This window comes from Buteo buteo, chromosome 22 (genome assembly GCF_964188355.1).
Source record: "Buteo buteo chromosome 22, bButBut1.hap1.1, whole genome shotgun sequence".
NCBI lineage: Eukaryota > Metazoa > Chordata > Aves > Accipitriformes > Accipitridae > Buteo > Buteo buteo.
Genome location: NC_134192.1, coordinates 4,244,349 through 4,254,101, shown reverse-complemented (window position 1 = coordinate 4,254,101; position 9,753 = coordinate 4,244,349).

The window sequence follows — 9,753 nt, the reverse complement described above, 5'->3', positions numbered from 1 at the left end:
GCAGAGGGGCTACCACCATCGCTGATGGGCTCGGCCTTGGCCAGCGGCAGTTCCGTCTCGGAGCCGACTGGCATTGGCTCTATTGGACATGGGGGAAGCTTCTGGCAGCTTCTCACAGAAGCCACCCCTGTAGCCCCCCCACTACCAAAACCTTGCCATGCAAACCCAATACATCTATCTCCAAAGACATCTGTGCCTTTTGACACTATAAGAGTGCTTTGCCTGGGCATCAGGTATGTCAGAGCTGTGCTAGGGAGAACTGCTAGGGAGAGCTAACTTCTCCCACCTTGTTCATTAAGCATGCAATTTGCAAAGCCACCACATGGTTCTCTATCTACACTAGACAGTGTGCTATTACAGAAGCTTCTAAGGCTGCTGTAATTCCTGACAGGATTGTCCTCTTCTCTGTCTTTCTATTTCTTTTTGAAGGCCAGGGGCTTCTCATCCAGGTAATCTACACTGGTGGAGTGGAAAAATTAGTGGATAATAAGCATCCTAAGAGAGTAAGACTGCATATGGACAATCACTTAAGACAGGAAGGGAGAAGGTTTACTGGAGTATATGTTGACATACATAAATTCCCAGCTTACCCACCCTCTTCTCTACCTTCAGGTCCCATTAAAGATTTAGAGTCTTAAGAGCTGAGCGGAGCTGACAACATAAAGTGCATTGCACCAATTTACATTGCATATGCAGCCCATATGATGAGGCAGGACATGAACACTCCTCTGGATACTGAGATGTGCCAAAAAATTGTTCTGTCTGGAGTACTCAGGCATATACTTATACATAGGATGAACAAGCCTGTGGAGTTCAGACTTAATGGACTTTCTGGGCCTAAGTAACCTCCTTTTTATACTGTTGTCAGGGAGCCCCTTGCAGGGTTTTGCTGCTGCCTGCAGATCTGAAGGGAGTATGTAGCGCCTGGCTTGTCCGGCAGCACTGCTTCCTGTGCCCTCATATGTTTCCCGACAAGGGAACATCCACATTCTACCCAGTGGCCCATGGTAAAAATTAACAAAGTAAACTTGATGTTCATGATTTCCTCCTCTGTAGTATTTCTAGCAAATGGGGTACCTGAATTCCTAAAGGGCTGGGATATTATAGATATAATTGCCAGTTTGGGGGAGTCTCACGGGACGTCCAGCATAATCAATGCCCAAGGGAAAGCCAAGAGAACAGCTGGAGCCTTGCTCAAAGTGGGAGAGCTCTATTCTGTGAAAGGTAATGGAAAACTTTACTGTTCTGTTTTGGTGCTGAGTAACTTGATCTATGTGGTTATTTTTATTCTTCTCTGTTTACATTCTTCGTGCCCTTTTCTGATTTTTAGACATATATGTACTTTTTCCTTCTATCTCCTATGAGCTCCTGGATAGAATTCTGGTGAAACCCTTTCCCCCTAAAAACACAGACAATTGCAGATTAAAGGTATGTGCTTTTGCAAGAGGTCTGTATTCACACTGTTACTCTCTGGATTAAGATTGCTGTGGTTTATGTATGTGCAGCTGCTTTCTAATTAAAGCCCACATCTGCCCCGGCTTTAACACCAGTCAACTGTGGTGAAGCCATTAACCCTCTTTGTTACTTCTGCCCTTTGTCCTATGGGCACATGAAAGGATAAGTGGGTTGAGAAATGAAAAACCGAAAGCACAGTTCTGTCTTGCTGGGTTTATGCTCAGTACATCTGAAGAGGGAAGGACATGGAAGCCAGGTCTCATTCTGTTCCCTCAACCTTATTAAGATTCTGGCTTTTAGTGTAATTTAGCATACATTCAAGGCTGGGCTGCAGTCCTTCATTCTGCTGCTCAAAGGCTTTTTACATTATCATATCTGCTCCCAATCCATTTAGTTGCTTACAACACCTGACAGGCCCCTTCTGGGAAGGACATGCATTTGTTGCATAAAGTGGGTTACCTTGTCATCCATGCACCCAAAGGACGCCCTGTGTCAAGGGAAGGAATCCTTAGTAATTTCTTACTTGCTTTGAGTTGTTTCAGCTGTACAAAAGAAGTAGGAGAGCCCTGCGGTCTGGCCCTGGAGACTGTGCTCTTTGCTCACGTAAGGCAGAGCCTCACATTCAGCTTGTAGAATTCAGGCGGCCGTGTCATTCAGAAGGGATTTTTGTATAATTCCTCTAAATGATACATGAGGTAAATGAGTACAGATGAAAGTTTTGTCTCATTTCCTTGGGACCAAGCAATAAAATAGGGAATCTGTAATATGAATTAAAAAAACCACCAAAACCAAAAACTGAGGAAAATTTGGCCTCTTTGACTCTTTGGGCACTGTTTAGACTTTCAAAACTGAATCAGCCCAACTTTGTGGCTTATTATGCAGTCTGCTCTTGATAACTTCTGAAACTTCATCCAAATGAACTATTCAGATCCTGGGTGGAGTAACACTAATGGTGATGTAACAGACCTGAGGTCAATGCATCTCCTCCCAGTGTGTGGTCTGTGAATAATATGTGGGCCTGTGGGTCCCAGAAGCAGTGATGTCTTTGTGAAAGAATTTGAAAAAAAGGGTAGCTGTATTAACTGTATCACAGTTAATACTCCCATTTCCTCAAAGAATCCATTCACTGCAAAGGAGGAAGGAATATGCCTTTTCAACATTCATCTTTTAAAGAGCACTCAAAAGTGAAGGCGGTCTGGCTGACTGAAGTTGCGTACACCTGAAGAAAATCTCTATTTGAGATGAGTGCCTGCAAAATAAACTGAAGTCAATGTAAGATGCAGGTGGCTGAGTTTCTAAAGTCAGAACATTTTTGTTTTAATGCCTACAAATGGATTTAATTGTAATGTGTGAGCTGTGATAATCTCAGAATGTAAGAGAGGGTATTGAACAAGCTCTTCTCTCTAAACATGACTTTAAGAGCATTGCTTTTAAGTGTTGTAAATTTTAGAACATTAGCCCTGGTGGCTTCTTCCCTCAATTGACAAATGTACTGCATAGAAATGAATGGCTACATGGTAGTTTTAAGGGGAAACTAGTGGGATATTTTTAACCAAACATAAGTTTAACCTTCCCATGTATGTTCTGTTCCCCAAAATGCTGTTCAGATTTGAAATGTTAAGTACCAAAGTTTAATGGAGAAGTTCTAAATCTCTCTCTGTAATACTGTCTCTTCCTATGTATAGCAGAATGATTGGTATAATTATTTTATCCTGTGGGTTTTTTTATATCCTGTAGTTTCAGGTTGTGAACTTAATACTGTAAAAATTATTCTTGACTCATGTGGTTGAGATAAAGCTTGTGGATTGATTCAAAATAACAGTGGGTCTGATGGATGGATATATGTCTGTGGATTTTCAGATGGACCTTTTTCAAATGTCAAAATGAGAAGTTTTTTGTTTACATCTATATGATCCCCCTTGCTTATGCCATGACCCATGGAGAATTTCAGATGGGAACCAGGGCACCACCTTGACCAAATTTCAGTGAAGCTAGTCTGCAGCACGCTTCAAAGCTTCAGAGTAGCTGCTTCCCATATACTTCTTGATGGCAAATGGATATTACATGCAACATTTAAGATAAATACCATCACATAAATTCTCGCTTGTCAGTAGGTCCCCTGTGAGCCATTGGCCAAGTTTTGCAACCACGCACCAGCTTACTGAGGTGCAATAGTGTCTAAGAACTACAGTCATTGGCAGGCAGATTAGTCATTCTGGACTGGTATTATGTTCCTGTTTTGTTAGCAGAAAGATACCTTTACCAGAGGGTATGTCTATTTGCTTTTACCTCAAGTATATCCCTCATATGTGCCTTTGTGTGCATCTGCTTATATGTTTGCTTGTGCCTAAAATCCACTATATTTATTCAAGAACAGTATCCAGTTTTTCAAATATGTATAGGAATTGAGCATTAACCAATGTTGCTGCTTAGAAGATAAGACGTGTCTTTTTTCTGGGTTAGAATTTGTAAAAAGGGGGTTTTGTTCACTAAAAGCGTCTTTAGGGGCAATGTTTCTAGGCTATTCTAAGAAGAGATTGATAGAGGTGATACAGTCGAGAGAGAAAAGCAGGCTCTTCTGGAGAATGATTCAGAATAGGATCCTCATGTGTTTTTTAATTGTTATTTGTATGCTGAGTCCTGAAAATTCCTGTTTTTTCACCAGTTGCTATTGGAATATTAAATATCACAAGCAGTGTGGATTTCAATTACAAATCCAGAGGAAGAGAGAAAATAAATATTCTTTCAAATACTCACTGAGGCTTGGGCAGGAAAACTCATGATTTTGAAGGCAAAAATGAGTCCTTGAGAAATTCTTGCTGTGGATGAAAACTGGCAAACTTGTGGCTGATAGTTCTCACGAGTAGTCTGTTTTCCTCACATTAGCTAATTTTTTTATTTATTTATTCAATTGACATTAGCTGTTATCTCTTTTGATTTGGAACTGAATTGGATAAGCATGTTTTCAGAGATGAAGAGCATACATTTTCATATATTCTCCCTGGTCTGGTGATAAATATGATGCACATTAGAGTATAATAATGAAAAACTAATAATCAAATGCAGTTTTTTCTTTTAGTTTTAATAATTCATAATATGGTCTCTGACTTAGGAATTTATCCACGTAAGATGGCCCTGGCAAGCTAGGTTGCTGAGGAGATAATATGTCTGAAGAAGCATGGTTTATGTATCATAAAAATTTAAGCAGCTGTTCTATATATTGGTATTTGACAGGGAATGAACTGAAAGCAAAAGTGCACCTAATTTTTTAGAGATATGGATGGATTAATCTGACTTGTTATTTTTTATTAAAATTATACAGTAATGCTTAGTCATACCTTAGATGCAGTTGCTGGAATAAAGGTAGATTATCCCCTAGAGGTGAGAATCACCTTTATTCCATTGGTACCTGTGCAATTAAAACCACATTGGAGGGATCATACTGCTTTAATTCATTGGTATAATCTTTGGACAAGGCCTTTCTCTAAGTTGATAAACAAGCAGGCCTTATCTCATAATGGCCAAGATTGTGTACCATTTTACTCTGGTAACTAAAACATATCCCTTTCAATTGTATTCATTTTTTGACTCTTACTCTGTTTCAGTAACTACATTTTCAGCCATCGTTCCCTGTGAAACTGAAAAAGAGAAGACAATTTTCCTTTTCTCTAAGTAAAATGCAACTCCAAACCAGTAATTTTTACTGATGCATATTTGAATTACAGAGTAAAAACAAGTTTTGAGGAAGAGCTCCAAACCCACACCTGCCACCTCAGTGAAGGATCCCAGACTGGAAAGGACTTACTTGTGGATAAATCTATAGGTCTTAGGAGAACAGTCACTTCTGTCCCATAGACAGGCAATCCTGCATGACCAGGTTTTGTGAAATTTTGATTGTATAGCAGCCTTTGAGAGTTTGCTAATATCAGACTGAAAACACAGAGCTGTCTCTCTCCTAAGTCCAAATGCTTAAAGGAATGTGAGTCAGTGATGAATAAGGAGATGAATAAAAAGTATAGCAGCAAGTGGTTTCCTTTTCTTTCTTTAGATAACAACCCGATCAGCACCTATACCATATAGTCACTCTCTATTTGCACAAAGGTCTTTTTCATATTGCAGTAATTAAAACTGACATTAAGGAGTATAACTGGCAGTTTGGAAGACTTCTGACATGCTACAGCAATAACAAAAATTTGTGTGAAAGTGAGAATCTGTCCCTTACCTCCTCCCTGTGGATTTTTTAATATTGAATACATAGTTGGTTTTGAGAGTGCGTATCTTTTTGGGTTGGTATTTGTTTGGGGGCAGAAAAGTTCTTAGAAATTTATGATGCTTTAACTAACTAAATTCAGTGTAAGTGTGCTAGTATTGATTTTTTTGACTATTGAAAGTAATTTTGAAGACTTTCTCCAAGTCATGTTTTCAAATTTCAAAAGCTTATTGTTGCTCTTGCTTCAAGTCTTGCCTCTTTATTGCAGATTATCAAATTGTATATGAAATCTCCTGTCCAGTGTTTATTCACAGACTGGCTTTGGACCAAAAATGACCCCTTTATTTGCTCGTGACACACCTTACCTATGCAAGAATAGTGTATTATTTTCCTAAAGAACAGCTGCATTTTAATTGCACGTTCTGGGAATAACCATCAACTGATGAAATATAGTGTGCTCAGCCTTCAGTAACTGAATGCAATCACCACTCTTTTGTCACAGAAAACCAAATTTTCTTGTATCTCTTTTGTCTGGAATGGTTGCAGCAGCATTCCTCAAAAGAAGATTTCTGGAGGGAGCTAGGTCTGTAAACCAGCTAACCCAACAGCAATTGCATTCCTATCCTTAGCTATTATGAAAATAACCTGGGCAAAGCTGAATTAACATGGCACTGTAGTCAGGGCATTTTTAAATGCAAAGTGAAACCTGCAGAAATATGAAATACACACAACTGAATGATAAGCATTTTATAAAAAGAAGTTCCATATTTCAGAAAACAGATTTTCTTTTCTCTGGCCTTGAACTGGCATGGAAAGTAATTCTAAATCTGTAGGACAGACAGAAATAGCTAATAATTTTTTAATGAGTTTTAGTATTTTTCTCCTAAAACCTCAGCTGCTAGAATAATTTGATTCTGCAAGCATCTTAGTTTTCAAAATAAGTTCTTGAGCCCCTTGTGAGAAAAGCTTGGAAACACAAACCTCAAAAACGTAAAATCTATTTAAAAAAAAGCCCAAGGTCAATTAAAAGGGGTATTTTGATTTGGCTTATTCTTTAGGGAAGGAGAAGTTGATTTATTTTTTAAATGCTTGAGATGGACAGTCCTTAATATCTCCCACACTTTCTTACTGCTTAATTATGTCCCTTCTGAAATGGTAAGAGACAGTCAAACTGTAGCAGAACGTAACCAGTTCCTACTAAAACCTGTTGGCTCCACAAAAAATCTCTTCATATATTGCCACCAGTAGTTGCTTTACCAAAACAGGGCTGACTCACAGAGCTGAGACAACTTCTTGCAGCTGCCGAATACAAAGGCATATATCCCCATAACACTGCTACTTCTTATGGGATTCTTCCAGTGCACTTAGTGCCAAGAGCAAAATAAGAGCTCTTTCCCTGTAGGCTTTAATTGAGCAAGCTGTCTTTGATTCAAGAGTTAGTTTTGCCTGAGCAATGGGTGCAGAACTAGGCCATACAAATAGTTTCAATATAGATCAAAAGATTGTATGTAGATATTAACAACTAACATTATTGATATTAATGAAGAGACATACTGTGCTTACCATCTGCAGATGTTGGAGTGGGTGGATAAGATTTGGGTTTTAGGGAATTGGAAACAACCTGATTTTTTTTTTCCATTTGGTTAATTATGAAATGATTCTTAAAACAGATAACAGTGACTAATTTGGCCAATGAATTTAATGGGATGAAAGGCAAGTACAGAAACAAAGCAAACAAAGAAAGGAGAAAAAAACCAACACGGAGCTTTAGCTTATATTTAATGATGTGTAATTGCTGTTGGTACCAGAAGGCAACTTTTTCCATAAGTAGTAACGTCATTTTTCAGTTTTAGATATTCAAATTTCAATCAGCATTTGAACACATGATAAATATCAATGGTAGAGGTTGTTGTTTCTTACTTGTACAAGGTTTAGAATACTTATGTACCCTGTGTCAGCCAATAAATCTATGGTTCAAAGGAAGAAATGTATGTATGGGTGTCGTTACCTATCTTATTATATAACAAATTATTTAATATTTTCCGTTCATAGGCTGTTACATTTTAAGTTTTTAATACAGAAAACAAATCTTCATATTGTATTTTGTTTGGGAAGATGCATAGTTTTTGCTAGTGTTTCTTTCTGCCTGCTGCTGTGACAAAAATCTTCAATACCTTTTTTATGTGCTAACTGTGGCAGTGTTGCTTTCCTGACATTTTGCTTGCAATAAAGAATGAAACAGCCCCCATTCCAAGGAACACGCCTGTCAGCCTTGACTGCTGCTAGAGCGAGAGTCTGCTTCTAAAGGGAGAGCTGACTGAATTTTTGTGGCGTTATAGATCATGTACCATCAAACTGAGAAGATAGCAGATTTGTTTAAATACAGAGTAAAGAAGAATCATAGCTAATTTGTGGCAGTTTCTGGCACACAGGGCCAATTTATTGTTATGGCCCTTTAAGAGAGATTTTTTGTGAACACTGTCCAGTTGTCTTCTTTCTCTGTGATTCCTCTTCCATCATCAATCCCTCATCTTTTCTGGACAACTTCTTTTCAGCTCCTTTGTCTTTCCTTAGGTTAGTTATCTGTTGTTTTCTTTTTCTTCCTTCCTAGATCTCATTGTGACCATGTGTCCTTGGGTAGGAAGGCCACCACTTGTTGAATCCGATTATCGCCTTGCTGTGTTCTCCAGAGAACCTCTAAGTTGTAGGGAAGAACCAATGCTGTGGGACCAGGGTAGCATGTCATGTCATGGTTCTGCAAGGAACCCTTCATCTTCCAGAAATGCCAGTACAGCACAGTTCAGTTGAACTTTAGCTAGGTTTTTCATGTTCAATGAAGCATGTGGGACACTTGGGTGTACGTGGGACACCTGTTTTCAGCTCCTAAGCCTCACGTTGTATCCAGAGCTTTTCTCTCCTCATGTACAAGGGTGAAGTACTTGCCATGGTCCAAGTATACAGTTTGTTTATTCAGGAGTGGGCACTAACAGACTCTGCAGAGGAACAGGCCTAGACAGAAGAGCAAACACAGCACGGCCAATGCTGTAACTACTGCTAGCAGTGTGACTCTCAGGAAAAAGCTGCTTTGTTCATGTTCTGAGACAGCTGAGAGACCTAGGCTAAGAGCAAGGGCCAAACCAGCCCCAAACCAGGCGGAGTACACAAGAGCTATTTCCTTCTGAGTCTGCACAGCACAAAGGAGATGTCACAAAGACAAGTGACTTGCTTGAGGCTCCACAGAAAATCAGTGGTGGCATTCAGCACTGAATCTCCTGAGGCAAATGAGGGCTTATGTTTCGAACCACAGTGCTGCTCCGTAGGCCTTCTATCAGCTCATTACATAATGTTAGTCTTATTAACATTGACCGGTTTTATCTAACCAGAGCCAATGAACCTTAGACTGCTTCGGGGAGGAGGGATGCATTACATGATAATTACAGGATGCTAGAGCTGTCCAAGAACATTTTAAGTTGAATGTATTTGATATTATGCAGATATAAAAAGACTGCAGGTGGCTGCTCTCTCAGCTTCACCTTTTGACTTTTGGACTGTGCCTCTACAGAGGATTTTCAAACATTTCTATGTGGGGACAACAGACAATGGAAGGCTGCCCAGATACAACTTGTGTCCTACTGGGAGGAGAAGAAATGACCATGTTCATGTTCAGCTTCTCTGTGCATGAGTATTTCATTTTGGCCAACAGACATAGAAAAGAAATAAACAAAAGAATTGCACTTTCAGTAAAAGCTCCTACTTAAATAGCTTGTTAGAACAAAGGGCTTCAAGCCATCTCAGTAATAAACAATAAGCTACTGATTGACTGTAGAAAAAAAAAATTAAAATTGTGGAAGTATCTTACTGTATATAGAAGGATTTTTAGTTGACCTACCTAAAAAGGCACGTATTATCCATTAGGTTTTGTTTTATTTTTTTTAATACTGCTAGGGGGGTGGGACTGAGAAAAACTGTTTTGCATTGCCTTTTATTAAGTGATGAATCTCATCAATTGTGTATGCTTTTATCATACTTTATTGTAGGGATAATTTTAAGTTTTATATGAAAACTTCTGCTATTAGACTGATCCAGTC